At 28.8% G+C, this 25,663-nt stretch overlaps 1 pseudogene; it reads left to right on the top strand.

Moving 5' to 3' along the window:
- The first annotated feature begins 9,938 nt into the window (after positions 1-9,938).
- On the top strand, positions 9,939-13,458 carry LOC132932974 (uncharacterized; annotated as a pseudogene).
- The last annotated feature ends 12,205 nt before the right edge of the window (positions 13,459-25,663 follow it).

Genomic DNA, 25,663 nt, shown 5'->3' with positions numbered 1-25,663 from the left:
TTAATTTACGCTATATTAATAATTATTTATTTATACCTACTTCAAAATACATGGTCAATGTAATGAAATGTAAAAAAACATTTAAATAATATTATGTAACTTTCTAACGTTAGTTTAAATTATTTGACCTTTTTATATGTTTTGTTAATATTAATATCATACAATGGATTTGATATTGATGTCTGTATGAGTAACTTTTTAAATTTGTTTTTACTTTTACTTATATAATTTTTACTTTTACTTATATAATATTAAATTTTAAACACAATTTGCAATAATTTTTTATATTAATCTAAATATCTGGTCATATAATATTATTATAGTTGAAATTGCATTCACAATCCTATACTGTGATTGTATTTATATTTGTTATACTATGCTATTATGAAACTTTTTACATTTGTTTTTTACTTTGTACCATATAAGATAATTTGGTATTCAACCACTAATTGTTATTATAGTACTCTAGCTTTATATTTAGCTCTCTATAACATTGCTATTCATGTCTGTATGAATAACTTTTAATAACAATCTAAATATCTGTTATTGATTTGTTGTACATATATTAATATATTAAGTAACTTTTTACATATGTTTTTACTTTGTAATGTATAGTTAATTATATTCAATATTTTATTGGTATTTGACCACCAATTGTCATTACAATGTTTGTATAATATAATACCTTTAAACGCCTATGTCAAGAACTTTGTGATTTATATCAGTATGAATTATTTTGGTGTTCTTTGTATTACACTGCCTATTTTTGTGATACACATCTACCAATGGCACAAACTATTCAAATACATAATTACATAAGTAAACATATCACATCAGACCCCTAGAAATTGTACATCTAACACATAGGCTACTCATATTATTATACTCTAATATTACTACTATTAACTAATGTGTTAACCATGATTATTATATTAAGGTAAGAAATAAAAACAAGACATGTGAAAAAAAAAAGTTTTTATTCATCAGATCTGAAAAATATTAGAGGAAAAAATATTGTTAGGATAATGGCATTACAAAAAAATTATCCAATTGACAACTTACGGTGTTGATATGATCAGTTGTTCCAACTGTCGCAACGCCGATTCACAAGTGCCACCAGCCATCGATTCATACAACGTCTACAATTTATATAAACAAATTAAACATGGCATTAAAAGGTATTCTCAAATTCACAACTAACTGTGGTCTCTCTAATACCTCATGTGTGCATTCATATCTTACAATTTTGTATTTATTTAGCACTATTAGGATTAAAAATATTACTTACGGTTGATGCCATCGGGGTTGATGTTCCGATAGGTTGGGGACCGGGAGTCTGAGTGCGTGTCGACCTTGCACTCAGACTCCGCGGCGGCCTTATCCTAACGGAACTCAACCCCCCACCACGTTGTGTGGCTGGTGCTCTCCTAGGTGTTTGGGGGGCTATAAATATAACAAACATTATTAATTTTATTTTTATTTTATTATGAAAATGCGATATACACTCACCGAGGCATTGCCGGGCATTGTGCCCGTAGTTATTACATCTATAACATCCTGAAACACGATGTAGGCGTTAATTAATAGTAAACTTTTAAATGTTCCTATCACCTATGTACTTACGGCGTTTGGGGGGTGCCTTTCGCGGCGGTGGATGGCGATGGCGTGCGGCGACGGCGGTCTCGGCCGGCGGGTGGCGTGCGACGACGGCGGTCTCAGCCGGCGGTGCAGGGGCGGTGCTCAGGTATATGGTTTGCACCGCCGCATTAAAGTTTATCTTTATATTATTCATTCTAAAAAGAAAAAAGATGCAACATTTACAGTATGTCAGCGCAATATATTTGTTTTTTCTCCCCGACCTGTGCAACGTAGACACAGTATAGGTATTTAACAACTTTGCCGGAAAGCGTGGACAGGTGCTTACAAATAATCTAAGTTTAAACATTAAATATTTTAATTTTCTGACGGAAAGCATGTGTTACATTATACTGATTGATAAATACCTGCGATCTGCGGTGAACGTTTTAAAAAAAAACAAATTAAATTAATAATACAAAATATACTCACGTGTTGTCCGTCGGACGGCAGTCGGATGTTTAAGAACGGTTTGTGGGACGAAGGCGCATCAAAGTCGAATAGCTTACCCTTATTACTACGGCGAACGTCATTCGAGGTGACTGACCTGCTAGACACCCATAAAAAGACGGCGGCTATATGATTTTCATGGACCCCCGAAATGTTTTACAATTTTTTTCACGTTTCACGTTTTGAACGTTGCATACCTGTTGCCGAGACATATAAGTCCAACGTCGAGGTAGGTGACTGACCCGCTAGACCCCAAATAAATCGAGGTTACTTGATTTGGCGTTTTTGAAGGTAGTAAAAAACTTACAGCTCTCCGGTTAACTAATCCACTATCCTTATCACAAATCCACCATTCTTATCATTAATCCAACATCCTTATCAGCAATCCATAATCCTTATCACTTATCCACTTTTCTTATCAATACCCACCGTTCTTATCATAACACTCATAACCGACATCGGTTGACGACCAGACCGCACAAGACCACTGTGGCATCCGACATCGACAACACTCCTCACCAACCACGGGGGGTTTGGGGGTCTCCCCCAGCGACGCTCGGAGAGCTAGTCTTGTAGTATAAAACGAAGACCCGTGTGTCGATTTTTCGTACTGACTTGGTGAATTGTGGAGGGAAAACGGGTCTCACGGCGTTATCACTCCTTCTTATCACTTTTCGCGATTTTTTTCAAAATTTTTGCAAATTTTCGAGTTTTACCCCCCCGGGGGTCCCCGGGCGGCCCCGTTCGGACCTTATTCGCGTTCCCCGCTAAATTTACGTACCGCGCGCGGCCGTACTATTTTCCCAGCGGGCCCTCCGCCGCCGAGAAGACGCGCTTTACGTCCGCCGCCGTCGCCCGCGTTTTTTGCCTTTGTCTTCAAGAATTCAAGTTTTAGCCCTTTTCGAGGCGTCCGCCTTTATCGTTCGCACCCTATTCGCGTTCCCCGCTAAATTTATAGGCCGCGCGCCACCATACTTTCTCCGGTACGAGTCCCGGGGCCGAGTGCCGATATCGCCGCCGTCGAGTAGGTATTACTATATACCAGTGTTTGGAAAGAACGTCGTTCATGAACGCACGTTCACGCGTTCACGTTCATATATAGTGAACGATACGTGAACGTCACTCGTTTTTTGCAAATAGAACGTGAACGTGAACGACGTTTATATTTTTAATGAATTTGATGAATTTTTAAGACGTTCAATTTATTTACCATTTAATAAATATTATATGTTTAAAATATATTAATTAATTATATTATAATAATAATATTTTCATTTTTCCCATTATAATTCCTATAATATTCGTTTGATTGCAAAATATATAAATTAAATACGGGCAATTCCAGTGTCCCCGGGTAGACATACATAATATTATGATTTCCACGAATTCGTAATAAACCCATAGATATTAAACATATGGATACGGCATCTAGTGGTTAATAATAGTATGAATTATGTTAGCTTACAGATTTTTGTGTTATGCCGTATCCATAATATTATGTTTAATATCTATGAATAAACCTAATCCGTTTATCGTAATAAAAATGAATATGTAAAGTGTGCATCATGGACTAAAATATATATCTATTATGAACGGGGTATCGTGTATAAACATGGGCTTTATCGTTTATCATCTGCATCGTCGAATTTAAATTTAATTACTGGAAATCACAAAACGACGGTGACGCTCAGTCGCGCAGAACACGCACGGAATTTATTTATAGATGTGATTGTTGTGAAATGTGTACAGTGTAGTAGTGTACCGTACCTACTACACAGTAACTGTGGTCAGTGACTTATCAGTTATCATACATTTGAAATTGTTCAGTTTTCACTGTTTCAGTATCTTTAATTAATTAGTTTTTAATTGTCGTGCGTCGTTTTCTATACCGTGAGTCCGTGACCGTCTACTGTCTAGTTAGTGAGTACCTATTTAATATTTATAATGAATTCAAACAAAAAACGTTTAAATATTGACGCAAATGAAACTAGTTCAAAAAACAATACGTGTATCCCATGGTATGGGTTTGATAAATATTTCAAATATGTTGAAGAAAGTGATGAAAATATTAAAGTATTATGCTTATTATGTTTGCCATCCAGAAAAACTAAAAGCACTTCCAAAAAATCATCCACGAATTTAAAACGACATATGAAGGTATGTATTATATTAATTATTATTAATGTTTAATAGGTATGTTTTATTTATCATAAGTCATAACTAACTGATTTACTTCCAGTTTTAATAATATATTTTTTGATTTCCATCCACTATCATAATATGGTGTTATTCAAAGTAAAGTGGGACGTGGGTATATTAGTATATTAATTGTACTATGCTAAATGCTAATCACTAATGTATTTTAATATTATAAAGTACCTATATTAAATATTAATATATAGATAACATATTTTCCCTTTTTTCTGAAAAAATTAGTAGGAAGTGTTATAAAAAAAAAAAGTTAATATTCTGTTAATTTATTTTTTAGTTTTTAAATACCTTATTTAAATTTCTGATTTTCGAGGACTATCATAGGTAGATAACAATTAGTATGTACACTAATTTCCAAAACTGTAGAAAGTTAACTACCTAGGTACCTACTTTATTTGTGTAATTTAATTATTTACTCTTTCAGGTAAAAAATAAATATTTTAGGTACCTACATATAAAATACCTACTTATTTCTTTTCTTTTTTTTTTTCAGAAAGTTCATACATATAAGTATGCAGAGTTCTTTGCTTATACAGATGTAGAAAAAAAACCGAATTGTGTACAAAATGATGAGGATACAGTTACAAAAAATCTACTGATAAATGATAAATCGAGCAATCCCATACAGACTACATTAAACAGAATAGGTACTGGAAATGAAATAATTACACAAAAACAACTGGACTCAGCAATAATTAAATTTGTAGTTCAAGATACACAGCCAATTAATATTGTTGACAAGCCAGTATTTTTGAATTTAATTAGATTGCGACTTCCAAAAACATTAACTGTTATGTGTTCAAAAACATTAAAAACTCGATTAAACTCTGCAGCTAATGCAATGGTAGATAATATTACTAAAACACTGTCAAATATTGAATATATATCAGAAACTGCAGACTGTTGGACCCAAGGTAAAAAATCTTACCTTGGCATAACAGCCCATTGGATTAATATAACAACGTTAGTTAGAGAAGGAGCATCATTAGCTTGCACAGTGATAAAAGGTCGACATACTTTTGATGTAATAGCACAAGAAATATATAATATAAACAAAAAGTACAAAATTCAAAATAAAGTAACCAGTACTACAACTGATAATGGTAGCAATTTTGTAAAAGCATTTAGGGTTTTTGGAATTGATAAAAATTATGAGGAAAACTTATTCGATGAAGATCAGAATAGAGATGAAGAATTAGAGCTAATTGATTTAAATGGTATATTTGAAAATGCTGAAATTGATACAGAAATTGAATATGTAAATGAAGTTAGTTTGTCCGCTCACAGACGATGTGTGAACTGATGATTTGAACTTGGTCGCAACTAATGATGTTGAAAAATGGTTTAATGAAAATGAAAGAAAGGCTGATGTTCTTCAACTCAAAAAGCTCTACAGAAAACTCTTTGCAAAGCTAACAAAACTTTGGTCAAAACAAAATCAGTCGACGATTGTGGCAGAAAACATTCATGAAGTACTTAATGTGTATTTGAGAGTACCTAATAAAACAAGATGGAATTCTACATATGATGCATTAATTCAATTAAAAGGGATTATAAATGGACCTGGTGGCTCAGAAAAATTGAACCAAGTCATGGATTTTAATACATTACCGAGAATATTAAACGAAGAAGCTGTATTCATAAATGAATTTTGTGATATATTTGGACCAATCGCAGAGTCCTTAGATTTCTTACAAGGTGAAAAAGCCATGTATATGGGATATCTGCTACCGACTTTACATGCTTTGGAGAAAAAAATTAAAAATAGACAATGTAAGCCTATGACACATTGTACACTTCTATTAGAAGCTGTTTTAAGATCATTAAAAAAAAGGTTTGTAAAATTAAATTAGAAAATTAAATAAATTATTATTTAATATATTAATCTTAATTAATATTACTATTTAATAATTACTATGTTACTGGTGTTATAGATTTGATCACATATGGATGGAAAAAGAATTAGTAATTGCTGCATGTCTTATTCCAAGATTTAAACTAAATTGGCTAGAACGTGACGAAAAATTGAATGCTGAATTATTTTTAAAAACTGAGTTTTTATGTTCTGAAAATCAAGTATCTGATGGTAATTCAGTTAGTGATTCTGATTCTGATTCAAATAAAGATTTTTTTTGTTTACCAACAAAAAGCTATTCCAATAAAAATAATACAATAACCTCAGATCAAGAACTTTTAAATTTCTTAAATAACAAAAATATTGATTTAAAAAGTTTATTTGCATTTCCTAAAGTACTATTAAAATTTGTTCAGTTTAATACAGGTTTACCCTCTAGTGCACCAGTAGAAAGGTTATTTAGTACTGGAGGGAATGTAATGACATCAAAACGTCATAGACTGGGTGATGATATGTTTGAAAACTTAATTTTATTAAAACAAAATAAGATGTTTTGAAGTTCAATAAAATTTACAAATAGTTTTCTTTTTTATTTAGATAAATAGATATTTACCTACAGTTTTTTAAAATTTTTATTTATGTTATAATACCTAACAAGGATACAAGTTGTTTTTTTTTATTCCATAAAGTTTTAAAAATGAATCGAATTAAAATATGAATTATTTATTTATCATGTACCTATTGTACCTATTTACTGTTTTTGTTTCAATATTTGAATTGTCTGAGTTGAATATATTAGGAATTACAATTATAATTTTCAATTCGACCTAAATTTAAGTCTTCAATCGAAAAGATTTTTTCAACTCTTAAATAAACTATGGAGGTAGCTGATTTTTCTAAGGCGACCTTGTCCAATCTCTTGGTTGTGTGTATAGTGCCCTAGTATTTGCTTAATTTGATCACTATGAAATTCTTATTAAAATGTAACTCAAATAACGTGTCAAACTTTATGAATTGCTGGGGAAGGTGGGGCAGAACGGGGGTCATAAGGTATCAAAAGCTATAATTCACTCAAAAATTGTGTTTTTGATTTGAAACTTGAACTGTGTTATCTTTAGGAAATGGTTATTAATATGTTAGCATGTTTTAAACATTCATTTAAGTCTCATAGTGTTAAAGGTCAAAATAGGTGTAAGTATAATTTTTCCCGTTTTGCCCCATACCTGGGGTTAAATGGGGACGTCCCTCAAATATTATTTATTTCACAAATATTATTTCATTTTACATAAATACAATTACATTAATCAACTTAAACCTTTTATCATTTAAACAACTTGTATAACTTGCATATACATAATGTAATATACTAATATATTATATTATATTTATGGGAATATATTTTAATATACTAATTGTACAATAACAAAAAATAATAATTGCTTGTAAATTTTAACTTTTACATTTATTAAATAGGTACATTTTAATTAAATACTTATTATAGATGTAATGCCTACACTAGTTGGTAAACTTAAAAATTAAAAAAGAACTAATGTTGTAAGGTACCCCATTATGCCCCAATGATTACACTTAACTTCAGCCGTTGTTAGTAAACACAACAATTATTTTTTTTAATAATTAATATTATTAAAATAATCTTAAGAACATTTAAACAATTATTTTTTTTAATAATTAATATTATTAAGATAATCTTAAAAATATTTGCTATAGAAACAGCAAAAACAAATTTAAGATAGGTACAAAATACAAATGTACAATAAGTAAACCATAAAAATATTTTGAAATAAAATAACAGTTTATTATATCAATCTATTGATAAGAGACATGTGTAATGATTTAAATTTATAACTGATAAGATAATTGATATGTGAACATGAAATTTTTATTATATGATATTGTTGGCCCTAGAAATTTATATATTAAGTTTTTAAATCAGTATGATCATTATAAGACATAAATATTGAAATGTCCCCGTTTTGCCACATGGCCCCCCGTTCTGCCCCACTTTCCCCTATATGCTCTAAATTGTATTTTTATTTATTGTTTGAGTCGTATATGTTTATGGGATTTTAATTTTTATATTCACGGCAGGCTAACGATTCATAAAAAAAAAATTAAATGAACGCGACCCAACGAACGCGTTCGTTTTTTAAAAGAACGTGAACGTGAAGGCGTTCGTTTGAAAAAAACACGAACGTGAACGTAAACGAGCTCCTTTTTGAAGGACTGAACGTGAACGTGAACGAGTTCATTTTTTTCGTGAACGTTCCGAACACTGAAAGTAAACACGTTTAAGTTAATATCTATGACAGTATGACCACAATTAAAATAATTGGTAGCACTATTTCAATTTTCAATTCTCACCACGGCTACGTCGTCCTCTCCTACAACTTACTACGATCCATTGATATCACTGACGTACAATATGTCATAACTGATAAGGTTTGTTATCAAAATTATTTAGTTGGTTAACAAAATTTATTATACTTACAATATATTATTATATTCCCAAATTAATTAAAAAATGTTCCATTTTATAAATAAAGGGGGGGGGGGGGGTCTGGACCCGGGGACCCCCCCTTTGGTTGCGCCACTGGTTCCAATAACAAATTTGTTGGATGATGAACAAATAGCTGTTTTGCTCAATGAAGATATTGAATGTATTGATAAAGAATATGAAGAAACAGAACATGTATTAAATAGAATTGAGTTAGCAAACCTTGGCGATTGTTCTATTTTTAATGGTAAATTAACTAAATTATATTTTTACAAATGTAAACTAAGAAACTGATATAAATACAATTTAATAGTAACTTACCTACTTAACATAATATGAATAATTCAAGTGTTGAAACCAAAACTTTGTTTATTTTTGTTATAGGTATTCGCTGTGTGGCTCACACTTTACAATTAGTTTTTATTGATACCTTGAAGCACAACAGTATAGATAAATTATTAAACAAAGTTCGCTTACTAGTTAGAAAGCTGCGAAACCAAACTTATATTTATTTGATCAAAAAGGATAAATTAAAATTGCCAATTTTGGATTGCTTAACACGTTGGCACTCTACATTTGACATGCTAGAGAGATTACAACATCTAAAAGCATTTATCCAAAATATGGCACCAAATGACTCCAAACTGAGAAGAGTTGAGTTGAGTCATTTTGAGTGGCAACAAGTAGACATATTATTTAAAACTCTTTTACCTGCAAAAATGTGTACTAAAAAATTACAATATGAGCAATTGACTCTTACTGATTTTTATGGGGCTTGGATTGCTTGTAGAATCGAAACAGAATCCTTGAACAATGTATTTTCTAATAAGTTAGTACAGTGTTTGAGATCTAGGGAACAAAATATTATGAACAACCAAGTTCTTCTAGCTGCTATTTTCTTAGACCCCAGATTTAACATAACACTGACAGAAGATCAATGTAATATTGCTATTACACATTTAATAAATATATGGTTTCATAGAAAAGAACTTGAAACGAGTCAAGTTGATTCTAACAATGCAAATATAGAAATTGAAAATAATATTGATGAAAGTTTGACTAATAATTATGATACAGATATACTTGAAGATTTTCTGAAACAGAAGGAAAGTGATAACCAGTGCAGTTCAATTTCAAGTTTAACTTCAAGCCAACCAAATACCCAAAATTCAATTTCAACAAAAATGGAAACTTTATTAAAAACATATTAATTAAATGAAAAGAGATTAAACCACAAAACAAATATATTAGAGTTTATTTAGTTGGAAGACAATGAAGAAAAAATATCCGGAAATTTATCAGCTGTCACAAATTGTGTTTTCTGTTCCCGCAACTCAAGTTAGCGTCGAGCGCCTTTTTTCATGCTTAAAATTTATATTATCACCTTATAGATGCAACATAACACCTATACACCTGGAAGACCAATTATTAGTTAGAACAAATAGATTATTTGAAAAAAATTATAAAAAAAAAAATTTTCAAGAGTAAATTATTAGTTTACTAATATAATAATATATTTTAGATAATATATCTATATTATGACTGATATTATAATGTAATAAACTAATAACTAATAATATTATTTTAAGCATTTTTTATAATATTATTTATTCATTTTGTACCTATCCCTCCCCTTAATTATAATTGATAATATACTATAATAAAGTAATTTATTTATAATAAGGTTGATTATCTTACCAGTATATTATAATTATAATATTTATGTTTTGTATGTTTGTCTATTACTTTATAGTTTAAAATTTAAATATTATTTACTATTAACTAACAAAATAGGTACGTACCTAGTGGATATCTAGTTGTTTTTTAAATATATTATTATTATATTTTTTTAATATATTATTATTATCTAGGTTTTGCTAGTCATCTACAATATTGGTACCTTATACATATTGTATGCTAATAATGTTATTTTGAATTCTTACAATGTTTAGAATTTAGTGGTATAATGAAACTTCCATTAACAGCCAGTAAATTATTGAATTAAATAGTATATTTTTTAGTTTTAATGTTAATATTATATTGTAATGATATTTTATTACCTAAATTCTTAAATAGGTACACTTAATTACAAATACCTATCAATAAATTTAAGTTCTTAATATGTTCATTTTGTATACAGTACTTGATTAATAAAAATAAAATAAAAAGCAAAAGTAAAATAATTATGGTTAAAACCGGTATTAACCAAAACCGAAACCGAAACCGAAATTTGATATTTTTGGAAACCCGAACCAAAACCGAAACCGAAATTTTAGATTTTTGAGAACCGAAACCGATAAAATCATAAAGGTTCCAGTCCCTGGTCGTTTCATTATGACTGATGCTAAGGTCAATAATGGCCACCTCTCAGACGAAGCTCAGAATAGCCTGACTAAACTTTTAATTAATTACTTGTTTCAAGATAAGAGCAGGTAATAAATCAAATCAGTGTAGGTACCTAGTTTCAAAAATTTAGTGTAGATCAATGTTAGGTTTTTTTTACAGAGTTTAATTTAATTTATTATTTATTATTTATTTAGCTGTATTTTTATTTTAACACCAATACTTGATGTAAGTAATATTTATATAGATACATTCAAAAATATAATGTGTTTTTCATTGCCTAGGTTTAAAATAACAGAAATCTACCAATTGAGAATTGATTTTAATATAATTAGTAATTACTGAGTAGTAGAGTAATAGCCAATTAAATATTATGTAATTAATGTGTAGTATTATTTATTTGGTAATATTTTGATAATTTTCAGGGGTACTGACTTTTACTTTCGGAAAATCGCATCTTTAATCATTGAAATATTTCCTAAAGAACAAGAGGTTGGTTATCAAATTAATTTCAGCATATTTATGAAAAATAAAACTATTATACTATGCATCTTATATAGAAACTATATTTCATACCATCGAGTAGTGGAAATAATTCTCATGCCAAAGGGAAATTAGTTGAAAGGTGGAAGAATGTCTCGCGTCGTTTGAGAAGTATAGGTGCTATTGAAGGTGAAAGAAAAGCTAAATGTGCTAATGATATATCACCTGCAGTTATAACATTTTCTGGTAATACAATTATAAAATATGTCTAATTTGTAGACATTTTTATTTATTAATAACATTGATTATAATAGATGAAATTGAAGCTGCTAAAGTCTGGTTGAGTAAGTCAGGTTCATCTTCTGACTTTGAAGAAGTTATTAAACACTGGAAACTTACTTACGATATAAGGAAAACAGAAATCCATGGTTCTGACATTTCAAAACATCATTTGTCTGGAATTTTTAAATCCTGGCCTATTTTATGTGGCCCAAAAGGATATGTTCTGGTAATTTTTCAAATAAATATAATAAATCATGGCACAAAATTAGTTAGTAACTTTATTCAAGATTTATGTTTTTATGGTATTTGAAGATTTTAATTTGGAGTACCCCATCATTAAGAATCTTTTACACGACTGGCCAACATTTATAAAAAAGTGGACTTATTTTTCAAATAATTTACTGAGTCTACGTAGAAATTCAGTGAAGGATAACTACGGTAAAGACATATTGAAACAACTCGATGCTGTACAACTCAGCGGAAGTGAGTATAAATATAAATCCATCAATTAAAATAATATTTTTACATAACATGTACTTGACTGTTTCAATTTAAACTATTTATTACTCTTATATAAGATACCAGGACGTGCAATATTCTCAAACTTCTCCTAATTCCATATCTTGTGCCCACTAAAACACAAATCAAAAATAACAAAAAATCATGGAAACCGTCACTTGTTGAGTTAGCTGTAGCTTTTGTTGTTCATGTTACTGTAAGTTATATTTATTAATTACATTTTAATTGAACAAATTCATTATATATTGTAAGTGTGTGTAAAAAAGACAACATAGTATTTATAATATAAATATAAATCTGAATCCAGATATAATACCAGGAATAAAATTATACCAATTTAAATACCTTCAAAAACATTAAAATCACAGTTGGACAACAGAGTCCAGTTAATAAAGGCACACCATTATATAAAAAACTAATAATTAATTTAGATAGTTTTAATTCATTTAAGTTGTTTAAAAGTTTTGTTTGTAAATTAAACCTCAGTCATATATCTATCTAATATAATTCTAGTCTGTCTTCATTCTGTACTATAGATCCTACTTTGTTATTAATATAAATTGTAATTAGAATTTAGATCTCACCCTCTTCGGCACAAGATTTTATCTTTTGAAGGTGTATACAAATACTTTTTCATTTTATATTGTCTTTTTAGTACTAAGTATTTAAAAATAATAAAAATAATAATTATAATAAAAATTACAAATCTCTAATCATCATAAGTTTGTTTAAACTAGTTTGAAATTTTTCATTCAAATTGTAACAATAGAATTTTTGAACCTTAGGTCATAATATTTCTTTTGATTTTCAGAATTTGACAGGACTTGAAGCTGAATTAGATAAGAGAATTCAAAAATATATACAGTATGGCACAACTATTCAGCCTTTTATAGTATTGGTTGGCAAAGATATATTTTCCATTAAATACTGTTATATCAGAGTCGATGATCAATTTTGGACATTTGGCTGTCCACTGGAAGCCGTAGATGCTTGTTTCAAAACATATATAGCATTACACTGCTGCTATCCAAAATAATGCTATGAGTCGTGGATCATTCTACAACTACAGCTGTACAATTTAGAAACAATTTATGATCGTCAATCTTCAGTTATTGTCTCTTTAAATAGTAAAATGAATACCATGAACGAAACTGTTAGTATTTAAATTTGGTATGTTCAATTTTTAATATTATTTATGAAATACTATTTTATTCAATTTATTAAACTTGTCAAAGGTAATTACAATTTGTAACAAAATGTACAACTGCTTTTTATGCTTTAAAGGCATAACTATATTTCTAAACTTATATGGCACATGGAAATTTACCATAACTTGGGAACTCGGTCGTTTTATATGTGCAAACAGCAATCATGTTGTAGAGACTTTCGAGGTTTAAAAAGCTTTAGGCAACATTTAAACAGAAGTCATCCATTAGTAAAATCAAATTCTGATAATGCATTACACAATAATTTAGGTAGTGAAGCTATTGGTAATAACTATAATGATACTGAACCTTCTTCATTTACATCTACTCTTTTTAATTTGTCAGAAACTATTACTACCTCTGATCACCATATTGACACATATGAAGTTCTAGAAGATATTCATATTGTTGATGAACTTATAAGGACTAAAAACACTGATGACTTATTTTTGTTGCCTTTAACACAAATATAATATACAAATATTATTAAGAAGTGTGCCTTAAATTTTATTAGTAAACTTATGATGAAACCGTCTGTAACAAGTATGCTTTTGCAAGAAATAATAGACGGGGTCATAGAATTATTTTCTAGTGATATAGTACTTGAATTGAAGTCAAAGATTATGCCACTTTTAAACTTAAGTAGTTTCTCAACAAAATTTGAAATTGAAGAAATGTTTAATGCTCTTCAACATCCGTTTTTAGATCTTACAACTGAGCACCTTCGCATGAAATACTTAGTTTCAAATGATCTTTTCATCATACCAAAAACTATAGTTGTAGGTTACACAAAAGAAAAAAAACTGTTCTTGGGGAAGATAGACTTTTAATGGTACCAGTACAAGGACATTTTCTTTCGTTAAAAAGAAATCTGAAAGCTTTCTTTGAACTTCCTGATATTTATAAAACTGCAACTAAATTTATGAATGAATCCTTGTCCAATAATGAAACCATGATTTCATTTTGGATGGTTCCACTTAGAAAAAAATGAAACGTAATTTTTCAGACAAAATTGTATTCCCTATTTACTTATACTATGATGATGTTGTTCAATTAGGTAACCCATTGGGTTCACATTCTGGAATACATAAAATGGGATGTATTTATTTTTCAGTAGTAGCATTTCCTCCCGAATATTTGTCTGCCTTGGAAAAAATTTTTGTTGCATTTTTATTTCACTCTACTGATCGAGGATTTAATAAAGTGACAAATGAAATAATGTTTTCATCCCTAATCAATGAGTTGAAAGATCTTCAAACCAATGGCATTACAATACAAGTTGACTCGGTCGAAATTACAATATTCTTTGCTCTTGGTTTGGTATTAGGAGACAATTTAGGTCTAAATTCAATTCTGGGTTTTGTTGAAAGTTTTAATGCTAATTACTGTTGCCGAATTTGTCGTTGTTCTAAACATGATCTTCATAAAATGGTACGCGAAGTTGACACTTTAATACGGAATGAAAATAATTATGAAACCGATATTATTTAAAACTGTGTGTCTAATTCTGGATTAAATGAAAGATGTATATTTAACAAAGTGCCCAATTTTCATGTTGTACAAAATATGGTTTGTGATTTTATGCACGATATTCCTGAAGGAGTGGCACGTTATGACATGGCACTAGTAATTAAAAATCTTATTGATAAAAAATATTTTACTTTGAACCAACTAAATTCTAGAATAACTCTTTTTGACTACGGTGTTACTGAACGCAAAAACTGTCCTCCAAAAATAAATCAGAACAACTTAAATAATGGGGTAGTTATTATGTCAGCATCGGAGATGTTATGCCTAGTAAGAAATTTTGGTTTAATTGTAGGTGAGTTAGTCCCAAAACATTCTCAAAATTGGAAACTATATATTTTATTACGACAGATAGTTGATTTATGCTGTGCGCGTAGAATACAAAGTGATTGTGCTTTATTACTAGATTCTATTGTAACTCAACATAATAGACTGTATCTCATATTGTCAAAAAGCAATTTTAAACCGAAATTTCATATTTTAACCCATTATGGTCGTATGTTATTGAAAAATGGTCCAATAAAGTTAACATCATGTATACGGTTTGAAGCAAAGCATAAGATTTTGAAAGGTGTGGCAAATGCAATACCTTGTCGCATAAATCTTGGTCATACATTAGCCTATAAATTACAACTTCAAATGGTTAGTCGCCTTCTTTCAAAAACTGGTTTTCAACATGAATTGAAATTAGGAACTGGAAAAGAGATTATTGTCAATTCTGAGTTTCCAGCACCATTGTACAAGTTTCCTCAATAATTAGTCCCAGTTTGTTTTAATGCTTCTTGGCTTAAATTTAAAGGAGTTTATTATAAAAAAAGCTTACTTATGGTTATTGATGTAAATCTTGATGGCTGTATTTTTGGGGAAATAATAAGGAACCTTTATTTTATACTCAGTCCAATTTCAAGCATTGGTTTTCATCCACATCACCATGCATATGAAATTGAAAATACTAAAGAAATAAATATTTCAAATCATATTGGCTGTTATATTAATGAATTACCTGATTCAACACCAACTGTGGCTAGAGTTCTAGAGAATGGTAAAATGTATGCTACTTTAAAATATGCATTGTAAATTGTAAACTTTTTTTTTATAATTAGAATTTATTAATAAAACTATATATTAATATACTTATCAGTTATCGTTCTAAATTTGTAAAAAAATATTGAATTTAAATAAATGTTATTCTAATTAAACTTGTGTTTGTTTATTACATAGATATAAAAAAATTATAATAAGCATGGTCATAATTCAGTATTCACCACAATAGTGTTAAAAGTTCAAATTTCTTAAATTTATTTTTCAAACAAATATTTTTTATACAAAATTAAAAATTATTTTGACTATAACCTAACCTGATTTAAACGAATTTAAGGTTAGATTCACTATACACAAAATCTAATTTAACATTTGATGAAGTGTAATTTTAAAACTTGCTGTTGTCAAAACAACACCAATATATGTCAGCTCACTCCTGTAATAAATTAATTTGACGTTAGTGATGACACTGATAACTACTGATAATGTTATTACAATGTGTCGGATGTAGTAAAATCACAGAATTCAGAGGTTAAATCAACACCAAATAATAGTTAACTCGCTATTAAGCGAGCTTAGGATGATGATAATTACGACAATTATTTTAACTAAAACGACGCTCAAGGATTATAAATTTACTCAGCTTTTATACGGCTACTGTAACACGTCTTAATGTTAAATTAACCACAAACATGGTTAATAATTACTCCAATTTGTCGTATATTTCACACACAAATTTAACCCCAACGTTGATGTCAATTCAACTGCAAGACAGCCTTAGCTCAAAATCAACGTTCAAATGCGTGTAACATTGACTATCATTGTAGTTAAAATAACTCCAAATTTCTATGTGTGCACGTAAAACAGCACGGGGTCCGCAATCTACTGCAGGTAGATGCCTAACTGATAAAATACTGCTGCGAATCAGAATTTTTATTCCGGGCATCAGAAAAGTTAAGATAAATTTTGAAAACCATACACCAAATATTAAATAACGAATTAAACAAATTTTGAGTCATATAGAGTTGGTACATTTAACGGGCAACGAAATGCACGGGGTCAGCTAGTTGATTTATATATAAAGATTTTCCATACTCATTAATGTCAGTGCAAATACTCCCTACCTAGTCCCTCTTGATTTCTGAGCGAGTATACATAAGAAAGTGTTGTAGTCCTATAGCCCTATACCACTCTCCATTGGTCACAGGGGGAAGGATGATACGCATTAATTTTAAATTTTTTTAAATTTTATTGAATAAATTACTAAATTAAAAATGTTTTTACTTAACATAATATATATGTTACCGGCAAAGTGTTGAATATAGGCATTCTATAAATTTCCTAGGCATTCTATATAATTCCTTGAACTATTTGACAATGTATTAAATTTGAATGTTAATTTATATTATGCCTAGGAAATCTATAGATTTACCAGGAATTTTATAGAATGCCAAAATAACTATGTTAGGTAATGTATTAAATCAAAATATGTTTATTATTATTTATTGGTTATTATTCATTTATTACAGCATACAGATGATGAATGGCATTTCGAACTGCATAAAATATTATTCTTTACGCACAAACATTTTTTGGATTGACACTTTGTCTTGCATGTGCATTTTATAAAACCTTGTCCAGTTCCTGTAGATTGTTGAGTTGCAATTGTGCGCAAAGCAAATGTATTTTCTCTTGGAACTTGGTCAATTGTTATCATGAACTAAGATAGTATGGACTGGCGACGGTGTTAATATTTGCGGTCAAGTTATTCAACGGTATTTCTGTAGTGGGAGAAATTTAGCGACTGAAACGCTATCTATTTGAAAGAGTTGACACTATTTCAAATTATATAAATAAATACACAATATTAAAATGGTTTGAAATTGTAAGCCACAGATTCTCGATTTCTTATTGAAACTTTGTTATTTTATTTACCTGTGAAATGCAAGTATCCATGGATCTAAAACCGTTATAATTCAATATATTATGTACTTTTCAAATAAATATATTTACATATCGTCGGTTAAAAGGCTATTTGCTGTAAGCGACACTTTTGTTGTAAGCGACACTAGGTACCCAGCGTTGTAGACGACGTTCTATCGGATCCATAGATAGTTTTCATGCAGTGATATCATTATTTTATAACGTGTTATCAATGATCAAACTTTATGCTGTAAGCGACAGGTATGAAAAAAATGCTGTGTAAGCGACAACATTTGATTTAGGTGACATTCTTATTTATTGAATGAGCAGTAAACGACATAATAATTATGTGTTAAACGCCCAATTTTTTTTTAGTAATGATGTATACGCCATATTGTCGCTTATAACAGTTTAATTTGTCGCTTACAGCATTGTTGTTGTATAAACAAATGCGTGGTATGTAATAGATAAGAAAAAAAATGCGGTAAGGGATATCGATTTTTAGGTTAGTTCAATTTGATCATAATAATTACAGATAATGTAAGACAGCTGTATAATATTTTGGAGGTAGTATATTATTATAACGATTAAAACCGCCAAATAATTTATGATAATAAATAATAATTATTATATTATTGTTTATATTGATGATAATAATAAAGTAATCGTCAAATTTGTTGAATAGAACGTGGATAGTGGATCACATAAGATAATATTTTATTATTACCTATTAGTGTTTGTGTCATTTAATGCGCTTTAAACACACGAAGGGTTTCAACTATTTTTCGGTAAGTACCTACACCATAAAATACCTATTGTTTTCAATGCATACTTATAAATATAGTACGGTATTTGAAGCTGAAAACTTGATGTAGGTACCAAATGAAACCACGTATAAATAAACTTATTGAGATCGAATATTTATCTACTTTTTTAAAATGTATAAACATAATAATATAATAACAACTTAAGTTATATTATTATTATGCATTTTATTATTCATTACATTAGTACCTACATTAACAGTGTTTGTGTTTCTATTCACTATTATACATAATATTGTGACTTACATTCTTTTAAGAAACAACTGCATAAATCAAAACTACCTGTTTATTATTTTCATGACATTTGTACTAATGGCGTAGTTGTCGATGTATATTTTAGATCAATGACATTTTAATTCTTGTTAGAGCATAAAGTTTATTCTATAATTTTTAGACCAACTAAATAAAAGGTGGTGATAAAAATATTGCACGGGACCCGGGTATTTACTATGTGAGCGTGATGCTCACTTTATATGTATGTCGACGTTGTCTAATAATAGTTATTCGGAAATAAGGAACAGCTTTATCATTTATTCTTATAAATATTTATAGACACGTTATTTAAATATAGTTATTAATATTATAGTTAATTGAATCAGTATATCAGATTCATATTCGAAAATATTTATATGAATAACGTGGATCGTACGTCAAAGTATATACTATCAATGGATTAAATGTTAATTTAATTAAACATGGTATAATAATATTATTATTTAATTGTATTTAAAATCTTGACTTCAAAATGTTATGATGTTTAAATTTTACATAGGTAATTTAGATTTTAATTTAGATTCTGAGCGGAGCGTTAAATGACATTGTAATGATTGTAATGATATATTGTAATGATTTTACAATGATGGTAGTTTTTTAAATTTAAATTTTAAATTTTATTTGTGTCTGTGTACACGAAAAGTAGTCGAAACAATGCTTCGATTTTCAACTTCAATATCTTTTCCGGCACTCGGCATTAAAGTGAATCTAGTTGACGCATTGAGGAGGTCAAAATATAAAATTCCCAGTAGTTTTCAAAAGTGACTGTAAAAACCAAAAAAAAAATTAAGGAAAAACTGTAATTTTTACACAATATCGGTTTTTGAAAAAATAGATTTTGATTTTTGGTGAAATTGGTAAAACAAGCCAATGGTCCCATTGTCGATACTTTTTTTTCCTTAATAAAAAAATAAATATTATTCGTGGATGCTTGAAACTTCTAAAGTATATTATTATATTATACAAATAATATTAATTAAACTTAATAGCTACCGTATTAATAATAATAATATTATAAATATTATAAGTAATTTAAAATATTATCCTTGGCTGACAAACTGTCTCCGCTTAGAATTATTTTTCGTATACAATTATAATTTATAACATTATATCACTAAATTCAAATTTAATATCATATATTACAGTGACCCACGTGTAACCTACTGCACAGCAGAGAAACACTTACTTACCCACTTTTCGACTATAAAAATAATAATAAGTTTTTAACTCTAAAAAAAATTTTATTGTGTAGCTTTCTGAACATCATCATGCAGTCAAGGACAAAAATGATTTTTAAGATGATTAATCATAAAGGAGAACCAAACCAAAATATAAAATATAAAAAACGAAAGATGTCAATTGAAGCACGTGATATCGATCAAATAACAAATAATTTATTTAATGAAATAATGCAAAATAAATCTAACTTTGGGGAGACTCCTATGTCAGTTCATGAGTAAAAAAAAACAAGTATAATATCTGAAACGACCTGTAGTAGAGACACAAATGATTGGGTTCCACCTAATAATACCATTTTAAGTACCGATTCACCTAGTCATAATAATGATAAAGGTTGCTCTCGCCAGTTATTTGGAACTAATATAGATAGTTCTAATTCTACGTTATCATCTAAAAGTGTATCAGGTGACATTGTGGGTATTGAAGGTAGGAAAAAGAAAAGAAAAGGTAACAAAAAGATAAATAAGAAAAATGAAAAACAAAGTGGTAAAGGAAAAAGTGTTCAGCCTAACCCATGTTCAAAAACAAAATGCCAGAACAATTGTAAAAATAAATTTACTGAAGACGAAAGGGAAATAATTTTTGAGGAATACTGGAATATAAGTGATCGAAATGGAAGACGTGACTATTTGATAAGTTGCATGGAAGAATCAGAAATAAAAAGGAAACGTGTACAAATGTCAAATTTGCGTAAAATAACAAGGTTTTATTATTTTACTCTAAATGAAAGAAAAGAAAAGATATGCCAGCAGTATCTTTTAAAAACATTAAATATTACTCAAAGATTTTTAAGTTACACGTTTGAAAAATTGTCACCCTTGGGAAAGTCAAATCCCGATAGTCGTGGTAAAGGCCGTCCCAAAAATAAAACGGATGAACCAGTTTTATCAAATGTTTATAAATTCATAGAAAGTCTTCCAGCTGTTCAGTCTCATTATTGTAGATCTTCAACAACAAAAAAATATCTACCTAAAGAATTTGAAAGTATTGAACGCGTTTTTCGATTATACAAAAGTAACTGTGAATCAAATGGGTTAAAAAATGTGTCAAGTGCTGTATTTAGAAGAATTTTTCGTGAAAAGTTTAATTTGGGTTTTCATTTACCTAAAAAGGACAAGTGTAATAAATGTACTAAATTCAAAAATATAAAAGAAACAGGAGATTTAAATGAAAATGAACTTCAACAAGAAAAAGAACACGCAATTGATAAAGAACAGAGCAAAGAGGCATTTATTTTTGACCAAGAGCTATCAAAATGCGATGGAAATTTTCTCTGTGTAAGTTTTGACTTACAAAAAGTGCTCAGTACACCATATTCAGACAACATGAACTTATATTATAGCAGGAAATATAGTACTTATAATTGTACTGTATACGAATCAGGAAGTAGAAATTCTTACTGTTACTTATGGGGAGAAATAGATGGTTTACGTGGCTCTAATGAAATAGTAACATGTATCTTTAAATACCTAACTGCATTTAATGAACAGAATAAATTTGAATCAGTTGCATTATATTGTGATTCTTGCGCGGGACAAAATAAAAACCGAGCGATGATGACTATGATAGAATATGGTTTAATGAATGTATGGACTAAAATTAAGGAAATAAAAATAACATATTTATTGCCAGGACACACGTATATGCCTGTAGATTCAGTACACTCAGTGATTGAACGCTGTATTAAAAAAAAAACCATATGGGGTCCATCCGAATGGCCGACCATAATTAGAAATTCTAGAATATATCCAAAACCTTATATAGTTATTGATCTTAAGTATATAGATTTTTTGGACTGGAAAATGCTTGCTGCACAGTGGTATAGTCCTCAATTAAAATGTAACGAAGGGAAACAAAAAATTCAAATATCCAAAGTGAAGTCATTTGTATTCACAAAAATTATGAACGAATTGTCAGAAGAGCAAATTACCATACATGTTTACTTTTCGTATAATGCAGAAGAGGTACCTCTTACGCTAGCAAAAAAGAAAAAGAATAACCATGAAAAATTAGAAGTTTCTAAATGTTATCAACGTACACTAACCATTGCAACTAAAAAATATGACGATCTGTATAAATTGTGCAGGGATGGCATTATTCCTAACTCATACCATTTAGAGTATTTTAGTATGAATACTAGTGAAGAAAAAGCTGACTGCTTAGATGAAACGGATACAGAAGAATCATCTACAAGTAGTGATGACGAATAATTTGATTTTAATTTTTAAAAAAATAATAATTTTTTATTGCATTTCTATGTTATTTATTTTTTTATTTTATTGTACGAGTTGTATTTTGTTTATTTTTACCTAACGAGTTGTTTTTGTTTATTATTATTTAAAAATATAAAAAATGTATTCATAAATTAATAAGAAAGCAATATTCAAATTTATTAAAAAAGAAGAATCATCTACAAGTAGTGATGACGAATAATTTGATTTTAATTTTTTATTGCATTTCTATGTTATTTATTTTTTTATTTTATTGTACGAGTTGTATTTTGTTTATTTTTACCTAACGAGTTGTTTTTGTTTATTATTATTTATAAAATATAAAAATGTATTCATAAATTAATAAGAAAGCAATATTCAAATTTATTAAAAAAAACTTGTTAAAATTGACTTGTTATTAATTGTAATGACGTGTGTATATTGTGTCGTTTAATACATTTTTCGATGGCGCTTGAAGCATTTTATTAGTAAATAACGTAAGCGACAAAAGTACAAGTAAGCAAATTAAAATGTGGTAAACGCCAAAAATGAAATGTAGGTATTTACTAAAAAATCAAAAAGTTATATTACTCTATGGAATTAGATTTATCTTAAAGATAAATATAATACGTATATGTGAAAAAAAAATTGAAGGATTAACTATAAAACAAAAAAAGTTATACCATTTTGAAAATAAAAAAAAAGATAAAATCGTTTTTGGGTTCTCCTTAACAGTGTGAAATGTGTCGCTTACAGCAAATAGCCTTTTAACCGACGATATTATACATATTACATTGTGATTTTATTTTTTATAACTATACCACAATTTCTTTCCTTGAATTTTTATTTTATCCTTTTTAAAAATGTCTAGGAAGTGTAGTATAAAAAATTGTAAAAGTTTTGATGGTGAATGTTCTTTCTTTGGTGTCCCAAAAGATTCTTTAAATTCTTGGACAAATATTATAGAAAAAATAAATGGACGTGTAAGCAAAATAAAATTTGTGTGTGAAAAACATTTTTTACCTAAAGATATTATACAAACGTATGCAGAAGATAATACATTTTTAGATGTGAAGTTTCCTAAGCCAGTCCGATTGAGACTAGTAAAAGATGCTGTTCCTAAAATTTTTGATGATGATCAAACTGAATTAGCAAAGGTTGGTTGGTTGGTTGTAGACATCTTGTAGTATAACCTTTTGGTAAGCTTAATAATTAAAAGGTGGGTAAGTATATGTCACTCTGCTGTACAGTAGGTTTCAAGTGGGACACTGTATAATGGATGGTATTAAATTTGAATTCAATGATATAATATTGTATAAGAAAAACAATCCCGAGTGAAATGGTTATTCAGCCTATGATAAAATAAATCACATTACATTATTTTATACAATCCTTAGGCATCTAGTAAGAGGATTCTTGATGACAGCCCTAATAGTAATGGAAAGGTTATTAAATGTAGGAGACAATTGTCATGGTCGACTAATAAGGACGACAAATACTCGACTATTATGAATAACTCATTTGGTGTAAGTAACCAATAATTTATTTTACAGTTAGCACTTGATTACGTTTTGATTAGTATTATTTGTTATAAAATGTAGATTATATTAAATGCATTATTTATAGAATATTCATATATCTTGTTGAATAGGTTTTAAATACATCAATTGAAAGTTCATTTAGTTTAAAAAATATTCAAAATAATGTAACATTACCAAATAGTTGGCACTCCCATGGTGATTGTGACGACTTGACATTTTTTAATGCTGTACATGATAAAACTAATGATATTGTTAAAATTATCATTGAGAAACGAATTGTTGTGACTAATGACCAACAAGTGAGATGTTACTTATTTGATAGAATGTTTAGTGAAGAAGAGTTAACATTGCCTAAAATTACAACTTATTCAACCCTGGAAATTGAAAAATTAATTAAATTATTCAATACTAAAAATATATGTGCAGGTGGTCCAAATGCGTTGAATTATCCAGGTACATAGGCTCATCATATTTATGTTTAAATAAAATTATTTGATTGGCGTATGATTATAAATATGATCAGGCTCTTTCCTTCTTTAGGTATTTCAGTTAAATATGGTACTAAAAACACCAATAATATTTGGAGACACGAGAAATGCTCTTTTATTCTACACAACTCAAATATAAAAAGGTGTAATTGGTGTGATAGAATTTGTACAGCATTTCGCAGTAAAAAACATGACAGTTTAACAAAAAATAGAACAAAAAGATTAGGCGGCACATTAACTCCAAATCGTGCAAAAACATTGTTTATATTAAAGAAAAAAAAACATAATATACAAAAATTGAATTTAAGGTTGGATATTTTTTTTTTTAAATACTATTATAAAATTCTGTATAAATAATCTATGTTTAAACATTAATCATCAGGTACAAAAATAAAGTAGCAAAAATTCAAAATAAATTAGTTGGTTTGCAAAATGAAATGGAAAAGTTTTCAGAAAATTCTGTTGTTGACATTTTAAAAAACAATAATGTTAATGAATCACAACAAATTTTAATTAGAGAAATTTTTAACAGTAGTAAGGTAAAACCAAATAATAGAAGGTACTCAGAGAACTGGATATTACTTTGTATTTTATTTCACATCAGGTACCTAACCTAACCTTTTATTCTCAATTATATTAAATTAAATCACTCATCAATCATGAATTATGCATTTAACAGGTCTTCGTCCACATACAAATTTCTAAGAGAACAAGGTATTTTGCCTTTACCTTGCTCTCGAACAATTCGTGAATATTTAACTATGGTTAAATCAGATTGTGGCTTTGATGACAAATTTTTTAAATTGTTTAAGACCAAAATAAGTTTTTTAAAAGATACCGAAAAACACGGAGTACTGCTTTTTGATGAGATTTTTTTACGTGAGAGTATTAATGTTGACACTAAAACATTGTCTTATACTGGTTTGGAAGATTATGGTAAAGATAATTCTTCCTTAAATTCTGGTCAAAAAGCTGATCACGGACTAGTACTGATGTTCCAAAGTTTGGGTTCTAATATTACTCAGCCAATTGCAGTATTTGCATCAAAAGGATCAGTCAAAGGTGACTAAAATAAAATAAACCTGTAAAAATTCACAGT

This window comes from Metopolophium dirhodum, chromosome 1, assembly GCF_019925205.1.
Source record: "Metopolophium dirhodum isolate CAU chromosome 1, ASM1992520v1, whole genome shotgun sequence".
NCBI classification, from domain to species: domain Eukaryota; kingdom Metazoa; phylum Arthropoda; class Insecta; order Hemiptera; family Aphididae; genus Metopolophium; species Metopolophium dirhodum.
The sequence above is the reverse complement of the archived record's forward strand: the minus strand, read 5'-3'. Positions and strand labels throughout refer to the sequence as shown.